The 14,265-nt window shown below is 41.1% G+C and overlaps 1 non-coding gene across 1 annotated transcript; it reads right to left on the reverse strand.

The window, feature by feature from the left end:
* Positions 1-12,105: 12,105 nt before the first annotated feature.
* LOC122106384 lies at positions 12,106-12,243 on the reverse strand. Its single transcript, XR_006147159.1, has one exon. It is a non-coding gene; the product is annotated as a small nucleolar RNA SNORA8 (small nucleolar RNA).
* Positions 12,244-14,265: the final 2,022 nt, after the last annotated feature.

The raw sequence follows: 14,265 nt of genomic DNA on the forward strand, positions 1-14,265 counted from the left end.
GTGCTAATGATTCTTGCTATCATGATCACAATAATTATAATTATTATCCATGTAAATATTATCCATTTACATGGATAATAATTATAATTATTATCCATTTACATGGTCAATGTCTTTCCATGAAACAAAGGGTTTAACAGATACTCTAGTAGGTAAAGATTTGACATATCATTGTCTTATGTCCTCAGGCAACTCAGGCTAATCAACAAGGGTAATTACAGAGGGGCACACATTTATAACGTTGATCACCCAGTGCATTATCTCTTTGTCAATCTGATGAGGAGTTAATTTCTTGGGCCTGGAGAGGGGAGGAAAAAAAGTCAATTTCTCCCAATTTCATAGCTCACTTCAGATCCTAAGGACAAAATAATCAGGCTTAATTGAGCCAGAATTGTCTGTAGGGATTTTTTTTTGGAAAGTGTCTTCTCCACAATTTTGCTAGTGGACCAAGTACTCAGAGGCAAAGACACTGTCTATCCATTTTGTCCTTCCTCTACCTCTTTGGCCATGTGTTGTCTTATTTCTTTGAACATCCCTTAACAGCACTTACTAAGGAAACCTACTTGAAAGCTTCAGGCCTACCTCATATCAATTTCTTTCCCATGTGTGGAAGAGTAGAAAGAATAAAGGAATACATATGTGGTCCTTCTCTCCCAGAAGGCAAAGCATGTGACTAATGGCTTTATTCGTCCCCAACACAACTTTGTCTCTGAATTTAAAAAAATGTGGTGTCAGCCCTTCAGGGTTCACTCTTCTCCCAGGATTAGTAGTTCCTTTACTGGATAGTGACTTTTTCTGTTGCAGAATCATATTACCATGCAAATATGGTGGATGGATGTTCCCAGTTGCCTTGGTTAATTGACAATGACGTGTACATCACCAGTTTTTATGTGCCAGCTCTTCTGCAAGGCTTTAGACATAAGAGTGTCTTCAAAACAAATGTTATCCTTGTCTAGACAGGGTTTAGTGGAACAGTGAGAATAATGGAACACAGAAATGTAAACTATAAACCATCTCAAAGTCCTGGGAAGTTGTGTGGCAAATCCACTCTTGCTCAAATGAATGCCTCCACTTTCTATACTTTGCTGTGGATCTGGAATGTTCCATAAAGGTCCATGTGTCAAATCAGCTTGGTGAAAACTTTCAGAAGTGTGGGGTTATTGAGAGGCCTCCCAGTCATTGGGGCATGGCCTCAATGGGGATTGCTAGACACAAGTGCCATCCATCTCTCATATCTGGCTGTGCAGTGAATGGGCTCAATCTACCACATGTTCCTGTCATCATGTACCATGGCACCACAGGCGCAATGCAATGAAACCAATCATTTAGGGATGGAACCCTTCAGATCTGTGAGTAAAAGTGAACCTTTCCCCTCTGTAAGTCAATTATTTCACATACTTTGCTATAGTAAAAGAAAAGTGAGCCAGGTACCAGTGGCTCATGCCTGTAATCCTAGCTACCCAGTAGGCTGAGATTTGAGGATCATGGTTCAAAGCCATCTCAGGCAGGAAAGTCCATGAGACTCTTATCTCCAATGAACCACTAGAAAACCAGAATTGGAGCTATGGTTCAAAGTGGTAGAGCAAGCCAGGTGCCAGTGGTTCATACCTGTAATATTAGCTACTCAAGAGGCTGAGATCTGAGGACTATGGTTCAAAGCCATCCTAGACAGGAAAGTCTGTGAGACTCATCTCCAATAAACCACTCAGAAAACGGAAAGTGGCCCTGTGGCTCAAGTGGTAGAGTGCTAACCTTAAGCTGCAGAGCTGAGGGCCAGCGCCCAGGCCTAGAGTTAAAGCCCCACAACTGACAAAAAAAAAAAGTGGTAGAGGACTAGCCTTAGGCAAAAGATCCCAGGCCCTGAGTTCAAGCCCCATGACTGACAAAACAAATAACAAGGAAAGCTGATGAACATGATCTGAGATATATCTAATAATATATTTTGTGGGTTCTTCCCCTCCCTTTTTCTAAATAATTCTGTGATTCTTGAGAAAGGATTATTTCTCCAATGAGAATGAAGAGCATTATCTTATCCAAAAGAGTTGATCCATATAAAGAATTAGTTTTGTGACCAGTCTTAGGAATAATATCCATTTCATTTGTTATAAGATCATTCATTATTCAGAGTTCAAGGGTACTTTTCTGTTTTCGCACCTATACTAGGACTTAGACAGCTGGAGTTTATTTTGGGTTTATGTCTTCTCATTATGAAGAGCTGGCTCATGCTGACCATTGGGAATCATTGGGATTCTCTAATGAGCCAATGTTCCTGGCTCCATGGAATTTTCTCTGGAGAGATTATTTCCATGTACTTGTGCAGCTGGGCTGACATTGAGCTCTACAATATGTCTGGACCAAGGTACCTGTGAGGCCATTTGGGGAACAGGTCAAAAAAACAACCTTGGGTTGAGAGGCACAGGAAATCTAGCACTTTCTACCATACATATATATATATATAATCATATGGTGCCTGCTCCCACCTGACCACTGTCTGCTGTCTGCTGAGCTACCATCTTAACTGAAAGCAAGCTCTACTCTGTGTCTTTTGAATTTCACTCCATATGTTTTTCAGTATAGATGTGTCTCATAGCCTTTTCCTGCCTGGGCTAGTTTTGAACCATGATCCTCAGATCTCAGCCTCCTGAGTAGCTAGGAATATAGGCGTGAGCCACCGGAGCCCAGCTCAGAGTAGATATTCTTTATTATTATTATTATTATTGGGTCTGGTCATGGGGCCTGAACTCTGGGCCTGAGCGCTGTCCCTCAGTTCTCCAGCTCACAGCTAGAGCTCTACCACTTGAGCCACAGTACCATTTCAGGCTTTTTTCTTTTTGCTTATGTGGTGCTGAGGAATCGAACCCAGGGCCTCAGACATGCAAGGCAAGCGCCCTACCACTGAGCCACCTTCCCAGCCCCTCAGAATGGATATTCTTAACAGGCTCTAAGATTGGCTAGAAGCATGTCAGAGTTAAAAAAAAAAAGTGACTGCCAAGTCTTGTGCATGCCTATAATCCCAACATTTGGAAGGCTAAGGCAAATCTTGAGTTCAAGGCCAGCCTGGACTACACAGCAAGAACCTGCCTCAAAATCAAACAACAAACACAAGAGATTTGTTCTTAGGATCTCAAAGCAGTATGATTCTTAGGACTATTACAGTGGTAAATCTTAGGTTCTGTTGTGGAAACAGTAAGGGAAAGTATGGCTTTGCTAAAAGATTTTAAGGTAGGACATTCTGGGTATGTCTAGCTGCTAGTGGAAAGGATTTAAAAAAAAAGGGGGGGCTAGCTCAAGAACAATAATGCCCAGGGACCTCCCTTAAAAAAAAGAATTCAAATATAACAAAAAGAAAAGACAAGAAAAAAAGGACACCTCCACCCCCTAAACACCTCATTTTAATCCCCAGGCAGGGAAAGCCTAAGACAAACCTGAAATATCTTGCTACAACAGAAATCAAGGAAGTGTTCATATAATGGTGACATATCAAAGGGATACAAAAGCCAGTTAGAAGGAGTTGTTACTAGCCAAACATAGGGGACTTTGAGCATGCATAAAGATAAATAAGAAAAAGAGAGGGAAGTGGCATTGTGGCTCAACTGGTAGAGTGCTTGCCTTGAGCTGAAGAGCACACAGACGGCACCCAAGCCCAGAGTTCAAGCCCCACGACCGATAGAAAAAAAAGAGGAGATTTAATTCACTGAATAAAAATAGAATCACTGAACCTATTCTGATATAAATAAATGAATTGATATAGATAAATAAACTGACAGTTAGAGATATACATGTTTCCAGAGGCATAATTCAGGGATGTTGACTTCACCTGTTTCTCCTAAATACATTCTCTTCCCCATCATAAGGGAAGTTAAAGGGCTTTCTGGTGCAGGGGCGTGTGGCCCTCCAGTATGATAGCTTAGATAAAGGCTGGAAGATTACATGCTGTCTTTTGCTGGCTCCATGTTGGCATGAAGTTAATTTTCACACTTCTGCCTGGCATTTTTACTTGTCTTCTTCTATACAACAATGGGATCCCTGTGAGCTATCACTAGTACCTGAAGAATCCTTGCACTAGGGCCCTGATAAAGCAGGGGATGGAGCATCATGGCTCCTGCAGCAAAGGCAGAGACATGAATAGCATGGCTTCAAGCTTTGGAAACAGCATCATATCACAGAAGCAATCTGATGTTCTTCTAGCAAAAAAAAAGGTTTCTCTTTTTCTGTTAATTTTTATTTTATATCTATAAAACAATCTTTAAGGGGCTAGAAAGGTGGCTCAGTGGTAGAGTGCTTGCCTCACATGCATTAGGCCCTGAGTTCAATTCTTCAGCACCAAATAAGCAGAAAAAGCCTGAAATGGTGCTGTGGCTCAAGTGGTAGAACACTAGCCTTGTGCTGAAGAGCAGAGGGACAGTGCCCAGGTCCAGAGTTCAGGCCCCACAACCGAAAAAAACAAAAACAAAGCAATCTTTAAAAGTTACTACTACAGGTTAAGCTTGTACTCATATATGAACTATGATGTTTAATTTTTATTTATTTTATTTTATTTATTTATTGTGAAAATACTGAACAGAGGATTACAATTACATGGGCAAGATAATGAGTACATTTCTTATCAAGCATTGTTGCCTCCTCCTTTGTTTCCCCTTCCCATCCCTTCCCATCCTGTGTTTAATTTTTAAACCATAAGCTTCTGGTATTACCTAGTTTTTGACTGAATTATAAACATAAATCCATGTGTATATTGCTCATCAAGGGCTAGAACTAACTTCTCTAATGGCATAATCTTATTCAGTTCTTATAAAACCACCCGATAATGTGAGTAGTTAACATTGGCATAGAATTCACTATATATATGGCCTAATCACTTCATATTGCATTATCTTAAAGTGTGGAAAGTATGTAACTCCTTACAAAAGCCCTTTGTTACAGGTTTTGTTATTATCACCCCCATTTTGCAGATAAGAAAAATGGAGGGATGGGGCTGGGAAGGTGGCTTAGTGGTAGAGCGCTTGCCTTGCATGCCTGAGGACCTGGGTTCGATTTCCTCAGCACCACATAAGCAAAAAGAAAAAATCCGGAAGTGGTGCTGTGGCTCAAGTGGTAGAGCATTAGCCTTGAGCTGAAGAGCTGAGGCACAGCGCCCAGGCCCAGAGTTCAGGCCCCACGACCAGACCCCTCCCCCCAAAAAAAGAAAGAAAAATGGAGGCAAAGAGACTATAGGAATACACTTGAGGTCTGACAAAGGAGACCTCTAAACCCCATGTCTGAAACCTGGTGGAGGGTATGAGCCCTTAATCACTCTGCTATGGAGCCTATTGTGAATGGCTTCCTAAGCCCATTGATCCTGTATAGTAAAGACATGCTATTAAGGGGCTGTGAGTATAGCCTAGTGGCAGAGTTTTTGCCTAACATGCATGAAGCCCTGGGTTCAATTCCTCAGTACCACATAAACAGAAAAACCTGGAAGAGGTGCTGTGGCTCAAGTGGTAGAGTGTTAGCCTTGAGCAAAAAGAAGCTTAGGGACAATGCCCAGGCCCTGAATTCAAGAGCTAGGACTGGCAAAATAAAAAGAAAGAAATAAATGCTATTTACATTGCACTGCACTAATGAGTTGTCTCTGACAGCTGCTGAGTGAGATGGACAGTTTTCTTCTCTAGCTGCTCCTCTGATGTCAGCTTTGACACTGTGATTGGCAGAGCCTGGTGTTCTGGAGTAGGGTCACCATCAGGCAGTATACCAAGAAGACCTACAATGGAAGAAGACAAGAGAATGATTAAAGTTTATATCTCTAGAATGTAGAAAGAAAATTATATCATACATATGATATGATATATACAGACATATATATATATACCATGGAATATTACACAACCATAACAAAAAATGAAATAATGTAATTTAAAGAAAAATGGATGTAATTGGAGAACATCAAACTGAGCAAGATAAGACAAGCTCAAAAAACAAGTATATGTTTTCACTTCTATGTGGAAGCTAGACCTAAAAGATACACATTTTCTTTCTTTTCTTTTCTTTTTTTTTGGGGTCCAGTGGTGGGGCCTGAACTCAGGGACTGGGTGCTATCCCTCAGCTCTTCAGTTCAAGGCTAGCTCTCTATCACTTGAGCCACAGCACCACTTCAGGCTTTTTTCTTTTTGCTTATGTGGTACTGAGGAATCAAACCCAGGGCCTCACTGAGCCACCTTCCCAGCCCCAAGATACACATTTTCATGGATATGTACATAGTTACATATCTAGTTATATAACTATACACAAAGATAAACACAAAACATGAATCTAAATAACAAAACTACTTAGAAAGGGATGGAAAGGGGGAAAGGAAAAAGGAAAACAGAGTATGAATAGTTTTGAAATACCTTTTGAAAGGGGATGAAAATGCTTGAAAAAGATTTCAAAATAGAACAAGGAAATCTGTTCCAATTGTTTCAAAAAAAGGGGAAGAGCAAATGATAAAGGGACGAGATTGAGTGGAACATATCGTAAATGTGTGGAAAGGTTACAATGAAATACTCCTCTGCATAATATAAGCTAATAAAAATGCTGAAAAAGCATTTTTAAATTTTTAAATCATTTTAAATCACTATGCCATATACAGAGATGGCGAAGGGCTACATTAACCATAACCAGAAGTGCTCAGTAGTAACATCCCTGGTCATCTACATCCATTCAATTATTGCTGTGGATGATAAAAACCATACAAAAAAGGGTACCTGAACTTTACTACAAACAGAGCACAAAAGACACACAAAAGAAAGCCAACATTGGTGACTCATGCCTATAATCTCTGCTACTCATGAGTTTTTTTATCTGAGAGTCATGATTCGAAACCAGCCCAGTCAAGAAAGTCTATGAACCTCTTATTTCCAATTAACCACTAAAAAAGCCAGAAGTGGAATTGTGGCTCAGGTAGTAGAGTGCTCACCTTGAGCACCTAAGGCCCTGAATTCAAGCCACAGGACTGTTTAAACAAAACAAAATCAAACCACATAGACTATTTTGAAACTATAAACAATGTACTTCTACAGTAGCATCACACACTAGAATTCTAAATACTGCTGGCAGACATATTTTTTTAAATCACTCTGATATACTGATATCCACCTGCTCTTAAGGTCTGATTCCCTAATGTTAACTAAAATGACAGTCAATTACCTAAGAGAAATGTCTCAGAAGTTTAGTATTGAAACTATTTTTTCCCCTAGCACCTTCAGTGAATCAAAATCACATAGTTTTTGTAAAAACTATTTTTCTTTTCCTTCTCTATTTTTTATTAAATAGCTATACACAGGGGTTTCAACTTGTTTTTCTTTTCTTTTGGCCCTGTGTCAAAAGAAAACATCAGACTGGCATTGAACATGTGATTCTCTTGCCTCTCAGCCTCTGGGTTGTTGGGATTACAGATGTGCAACACCAAAGCCTGCTAAATTGCTTTATAGATAGCTCTTATCTGGCATATGGAAATAGATTTGCCCTCTAGGTTAACAATATATATCTGGCTTTCCTAAGCAAAGTTATGAACATTCAACTACTAAAAATTCTATCCACAGACTTCAAGAACTCTTATTATTTTTGTAACATCATGTAACCATTTTGAGAAACTAAATGTTACTTTATACCAATAGTTCTCTCAAGTGAGCCTGAGACTTAAATTCTTTTTTTTTTTTTTTTTTTTGGGTCCGGTCATGGGACCTGAATTCTGGGCCTGGGCGCTGTCCCTCAGCTCTTCAGCTCAAGGCTAGCGCTCTACCACTTGAGCCACAGCGCCACTTCCGGCTTTTTTCTTTTTGCTTATGTGGTGCTGAGGAATCGAACCCAGGGCCTCTGGCATGCAAGGCATGCGCTCTACCACTGAGCCACCTTCCCAGCCCTGAGACTTAAATTCTAAACTGAGGTGAATCTCTCCTGTAGGCCACAACACTCTGCTGCTTCTGAGCCTAGCATCATCTTTCATTGATGCCTGGGCTTTGCCTCCACCACTAGCTGGGGTCTGGTCTGAGCATGAGGAACAGTCACCTTTGCCCTGGTGAGCCTTCATCAGACAGTCCCCAATGAGCTGCATGCACTGGCTCTGAAGGATGGCAGCACTGCTGCGGGCCTGAGGACCCAGTTCTTCCTCATCCATGTCCTCTGTGCTGGTCACATGGGAACTGTAGAAAGCCAAGGCAGCACAGAGCAGCCAGGAGGCATTGTGGATATATGGCTGGATGAGCCTCTGGCGGTCACTGATCTGGATGGTCACCATGGGGTGGACTGTGATGCTATGGTTAGGCAAATGGCTGCAAAGGCAAGACATTCGTATGCATTTGTGACTCCAAACATGAACCCAGACTTGGCTGCCACTGAACATTAATACCTCTAGGTTGTTGGTATTGAAATTTTAAGGGGAGATATGGGCTTGCACCTCGGAAAAAAAGAACCAACACTGACATACCACTTCTGGATTTCATAACCCCCTTGAAAACTGCCTGTGGAAATCAGGCTAAGTAAAAACTCCTTATTGTGAATTTTGCAAGATGTGGAAATACTGTTTTGGTAATATGAGATAATGCTCATAACTTAGAGGTAAATATATAGTACACAACACAAAATGATTTAAGATATTAAATTTGTTTAAAATCCTTTAACAAGCTGAGTGTAGCAGCATAAGCCTGTAATCCCAGCACTTGGGAGACTAGGGTGAAAGGATTACGTTCTTGGAAGACTCAAGTGGGAGGATTGTGAGTTCAAGGTTGGACTAGGTAACATAATGAGAACTTCTCTTAAAAAGCAAAGCAAAACAAAAATAAAAAACTTTATGGGGGGAAAAGACTCAAATAAACTTAAGAACATATAACAAAATCTTCTTAATTGCTGAATCTGGGTAGTGAGTATATAAAGGTTCACTACAGTGAACTAGTCTCTCTAGTTATGGCTAGGTTTAAAATTTTTTAATAAGAAAAACTTACTTTAATAAAGGGAGGGCTTAGTGTAGAACTAAGTGGTAGAAGACATGTGTAGCATGTGAGGTCCTGGGTATGATTCTCATCACTGGGGAAAAAAAGAAACCACAGAGCTTATTTTTTTTAATTAAAAATATGCTTTTACAATATTTGGTATTTGAACCCAGGGCTTCATGCTTGCTGGGCTCTTCCATTTGAGCCATATCCCCAGATCTCTTTTCTTTAGTTTTTCTCACATCTTTTGCTGGAGGTGGGCCTCAGATTGTGATCTTCCTACCTAAAAGCCTCTTACATAACTGTGATCACAGATGTGTACCATGATACCTAGCTTATTGTTGGAGATGGAATCTCATTAGCTTTTTGCCCGAATTAGCCTCAAATCATTATCCTCTTGACCTCTGCCTGCTGAGTAAATGGGACTAGAGACCTCATGTGACCATGCGTGGCCTAATACTAAAGTTCATATTATTTGTTGGTTCTTGCCTCTTGATAGCAGGGACTCTCTTTTTGGTTCACTGTTCTATCTTCTAGCTCCTTGTTTCAAGCCTGGTATACAGAAGATATTAGATGAATAGTTGTATGAATGGATGATTCAGGATTTGTATTCCAGGAGTCAATGTCCCTGGCTGTTCTCTAATTTGTGAGACTGTTTTCTGAGGCCTGCTTCCCCCAAATTCCAGGCTTCTGGAAGAAGTATGGGGCAGCTTCGACCATATTTTCATGTTAAATACAATTTCCCACTAGCAACTGGTGCAGTGGGCATACGTGGATTATAGGAGACCCCAGAAAAAGTGAACTGACAGTGGAGGTCAGAACTTGGCTTTTAAAAAAATCTAGTGCTTGTGTGTGTGTGTGTGTGTGTGTGTGTGTGTGTGTGTGTGTGTGTGTATGTATGTATACACATATGTGTGCTGGTCATGGGGTTTGAGTTCAGGACCTGGGCTTTTTTCTGTCTCTCTTTTTTCTTTTTGTCAGCCATGGGGCTTGAACTACGGGCCTGGGGCACTGGGCCACAGCACCACTTCTGGCTTTTTCTTGAGTAACTGAGGTAAGAGTCTCATGGACTTGCCTCCTGGGCTGGCTTTGAAACATGATCTTCAGATCTCATCCTCCTTGAGTAGCTAGGATTGTAGATGTGAGCCACCAGCACCCAGCAAAGGCCTGGGCTTTTTTGCTCAAAGCTAGTACTCTACCACTTGAGCCGTAGTTCAAGTTTTTTTTTTTTGAATTAAGAGTCTCATGGACTTTCCTGCCAGGTCTGGCTTCTAACCATGATCCTCAGATCTCAGCCTCCAGAGTAGTTAGGATTACAGGCATGAGCCACTAGTGCCTGAACAGCAGACTTCTTACTAAGCAAAGATATACACCAAGAAGATGTGAAGTGTGTACAAGTCATCTGAGACATACCCATAGGAATATTTCTTTGCTGCATAACATCCATAGCAAAGATCAAAGAGATCACACACATTGCAGTTCATTCTTCGGCCTATGATCAAACCCTGGCAGTGGTCACAGGTAAACTCCATGTTGACCATTTCATTGTCATCTCCATGGCCTTCAGGCTTCACTCCACCTAGACAGAAAAGAGCAGTGTGAAGTGGATGGAACCGAGTGCTTTGAGATAGGCCAAAAAAAACCAATCCAAGCACTACAGCTGCTCCACATCTATTGTTCAGGAGGGCAGAGTCCACACACATCTTCTGGAGACCAGTTAGCTCTGTCCTGATAACTGAGTGCATAAATGATATTTTCATGAAATGATAACTCCTCTGTATAACAACTTAATAATAACAATAAAATTATTAAAAATTATATTCTCAGCACAGAGCTGCTGGACAATGGCATACTGCAAAAATCAATTCCTAGCATGGTTGCTGTTTGGCAGACACAAGCCCACAGGTAGATTTGTGAGATTTCTCCCATGACCCTCTTTTGACAAGAGTTAACCATCTGTTGGTGCCTCTGTTAGCAAGCACTGCAGAATGATCAGAAGACAGTATGACCAGTGAGTAAGAGGGAATCAAAGGCATGCCTCTTCCTTACTCCATGGCATCTCCAACCTGATTTGGACTCTGCTTTATACGTCATATTTTATTGCCTCTGTTCTTACTACCATGAACCTGGTCCTGACTCCAATGCCTTTGTGACTATAGAGACTGATTTCCTAAGTGAGACTGACACAGACATGCTTTCCTCCTTGAGACTTTGTTAATATCTCCCTGTTTTCTGCAGACTTCAAATTACTAAACCTAACATCTTGGGGTCTCACAACCTGAGCTCTGCCTGTGTTAATCCATCACTTATTTGGACAGTCACTAAAGTGTCTACCTAAATGCCTTCTAGATGCTCACCTCTGTACTTGGGCTTGTTCTACCCTCTGTAGCATTTAGTTCATATCACCTGACTGTAACTTTCTTCAAAAACCAGCTCTTATACCATCTCCTCCATGACAGAAATAGTATAGAAGTGCTGCTATACTACCAAATTTTTCTAGAAAAAGTCTGCACTACTTATTTATTACTCAACACATCACTCTTATACTAACAGTACTTCAGGGCAGGGGCTGTATCTCTTACTATAGGGCCAACAGACAAGAAGCCCCAATGTTCACCATTGTCAGTGTACTTTGCTTCAGTACATACAAGTCAAATGTACTAAAGAATTTTTGAAGTTTGCATATATACATACATACATACACATACATTTATGTTTATATGTATATTTTTATTTAAAGTCAATAAATTTGTATTTAATCATTTTTACATGTTGTGATTCCTTCACTGCCCATCGAAGTGAAGCTCAAGATATCTCTTGAAATCTAAGGCAGTCCTTTTTGAAGCAAACAATTCAAGCCAGCCATACCACTGTTCAGGAGGCCAATATCTAGTCGCTATGTTCAAATGACCAACAAAAAGCTGAAACTCTGATCAACCCTGCCACAAATCTTTTATTAGGGCTTCTTTTAGCGCTATTACAGAATTACTGATGACATATCTAAAATCTTTGAAATGTCATTCTGCAAGCAAATTTTGGGATCACTTTTTAAGTCCAACAGCTTGATTCAATTGCTGACTGCCTGCCTAGAGAAAGAAAAGCATTTGCTGAGAAGATCATTTATCCTAGGTATTATCAATATGAATTTTCAAACCGTATATATTGTATCAAAAGAAATTCCAGGTTTACCATGGACAAAGCCAAGAAAACCAACGATGCCAGATATTGAATTTCTATTGCACTGTCCTTTGAACACATCAGCAGGAGGTATTGCTGAGTGCATATACCATACAGTGCAATGTATGTATGTGTATATATGTATATATACGCATATTTATATGTGTGTGTGTGTGTGTGTCATGGGGCTTGAACTCTGGGCCTGGGCGCTCTCCCTGATCCTCTCTGTGCTTAAAGCTAGCCTTCTACCACTTGAGCCACAGCACCACTTCCAGCTTTTTCTGTTTATGTGGTACTGAGGAATTGAACCCAGGGCTTCATACATGAGAGACAAGCACTCTATCCTTAAGCCACATTCCCAGCCCCAATGAGAAGTTTTTAAATGGCAAGATCACATAAGCTTAAAAACAATTATTACTATTGAGTATGGCATACTCAAGTTTACCTTGGAAGCAAGTTTTGCAGAGATCCCTGTCACTGCATTGAAGACACCGGTAGCCATGCCAGGGAGCAATCTCATCACATCCATCACAAGAGATGTCCACATTTAGCAGGTCACAGTAGCGAGCAATGAACAGTGTATCTGTAAGTTGAAATGAACATGATTAAACAAGTTTCTTATGTGGTCACTATTCATTAATTCACTTAAGAGGTACTTAAGTTTTCTAGGCACATCGGATGCTGTGGCTTACACCTACAACTTCAGATACTGGGATGGTGAGGATTAGAAGGATCACAATTCAAGGCCAGACAAAAAGTTAGCAAGATATCATCTCAACAAAACAACTGGGTTTGGTTCTGGCACCTGTCATCCCAGGTACTCAGGAGACTTAGATAGGTAGATTATAGCCCAGGCTGGTCTGGGCCTCCTCCCTTTTCTCTCCTTCCCATCCTCTCTCCCCCAAAGCAAGGCTGCTTGAAAAATAACTGAAATAGAAAAGGCTGAAAACAAATCTAGGCAAACTGTACTAGGTGATAGTAGCTAAGATTTGTAGAAGAACAAAATAAGTGTCTATCTGGGAATTCCCTCAAAAAAAGCAAATTGTGAACATAGTGTTGTAAGTGCTTTGGTAGGCAAATTTAGGGAACGTAGCAGTACAAGATGCTGTCCATAATATTGGAAAGGTCGAGAAAAGATTTTCCTTTAACTGAGACCAAGGGACAAATAGATTGTGTGTGGGTAAATGTGACAGGTGTATCAGATAGAAGGAGTAGTACAGCTCTGACAGAAAGGGAGCAAATAAGGGTTTATGGTGTCATGTAATAAGTAGAATTCAGGCCAGAGTGGAAATGATCAGATGTAGTTAGAAAGGCTAAGCCAGTAAGGTGTCAAACACTAGTCTAAGAAATTACTCATTTTTTGGTTGGTCATGGGGTTTGAACTCTGGGCCTGGGTGCTGTCCCTCAGCTCTTCAGCTCAAGGCTAGTGCTCTACCACTTGAGCCACAGTGCCATGTCTGGCTTTTTCTGTTTGTGGATGCTGAGGAATCAAACCGATGGTCTCATGCATGTGAGGCAAGAACTCAATCACTGAGCCACCTTCCTAGCCCCAGGAATCACTAATTTTTTTAAACTGAAGAGTAATAGGAGTAGATTTAGTGTTCTCAAGGTTCCTCTGCTGGCTAAGAAGAGACTGAAAGGAACAAGACAGGAGCTAGGGAGACTAACCGTGACAGTGTTGGCTCTAAGGGTGGAATTGCATGCAGGTGGAACAGAGCTGACTTAAGAGGTACTAAGGAGGCAGGATGGGTAGCACTAATTTGGTATGGGGGTAAAGGACAAGCAAGAGGGACTGGGAAGGTGGCTCAGTGGTAGAGCGCTTGCTTTGCATGCTCAAGGCCCTGGGTTCGATTCCGCAGCACCATATAAGCAAAAAGAAAAAAGCCGGAAGTGGCGCTGTTGCTCAAGTGGTAGAGCACTAGCCTTGAGCTGAAGAGCTGAGGGACAGTGCCCAGGCCCAGAGTTCAGGCCCCACGACCAGACCCCCCCAGATAAAAGGACAAGCAAGAACAGAATTTAAATGTTTGGTCTGGGTACTCAGTTGGACAATGACAGTGCATACAGACACAGAAATATTGCAAGAACACTCCTTCCTGATACTTAAAAATGAACCAAGTATGGTGCCATACTCCTAAGTTTGAGG

This window comes from Dipodomys spectabilis, unplaced genomic scaffold, assembly GCF_019054845.1.
Source record: "Dipodomys spectabilis isolate Male_0828 unplaced genomic scaffold, ASM1905484v1 ptg000039l, whole genome shotgun sequence".
NCBI lineage: Eukaryota > Metazoa > Chordata > Mammalia > Rodentia > Heteromyidae > Dipodomys > Dipodomys spectabilis.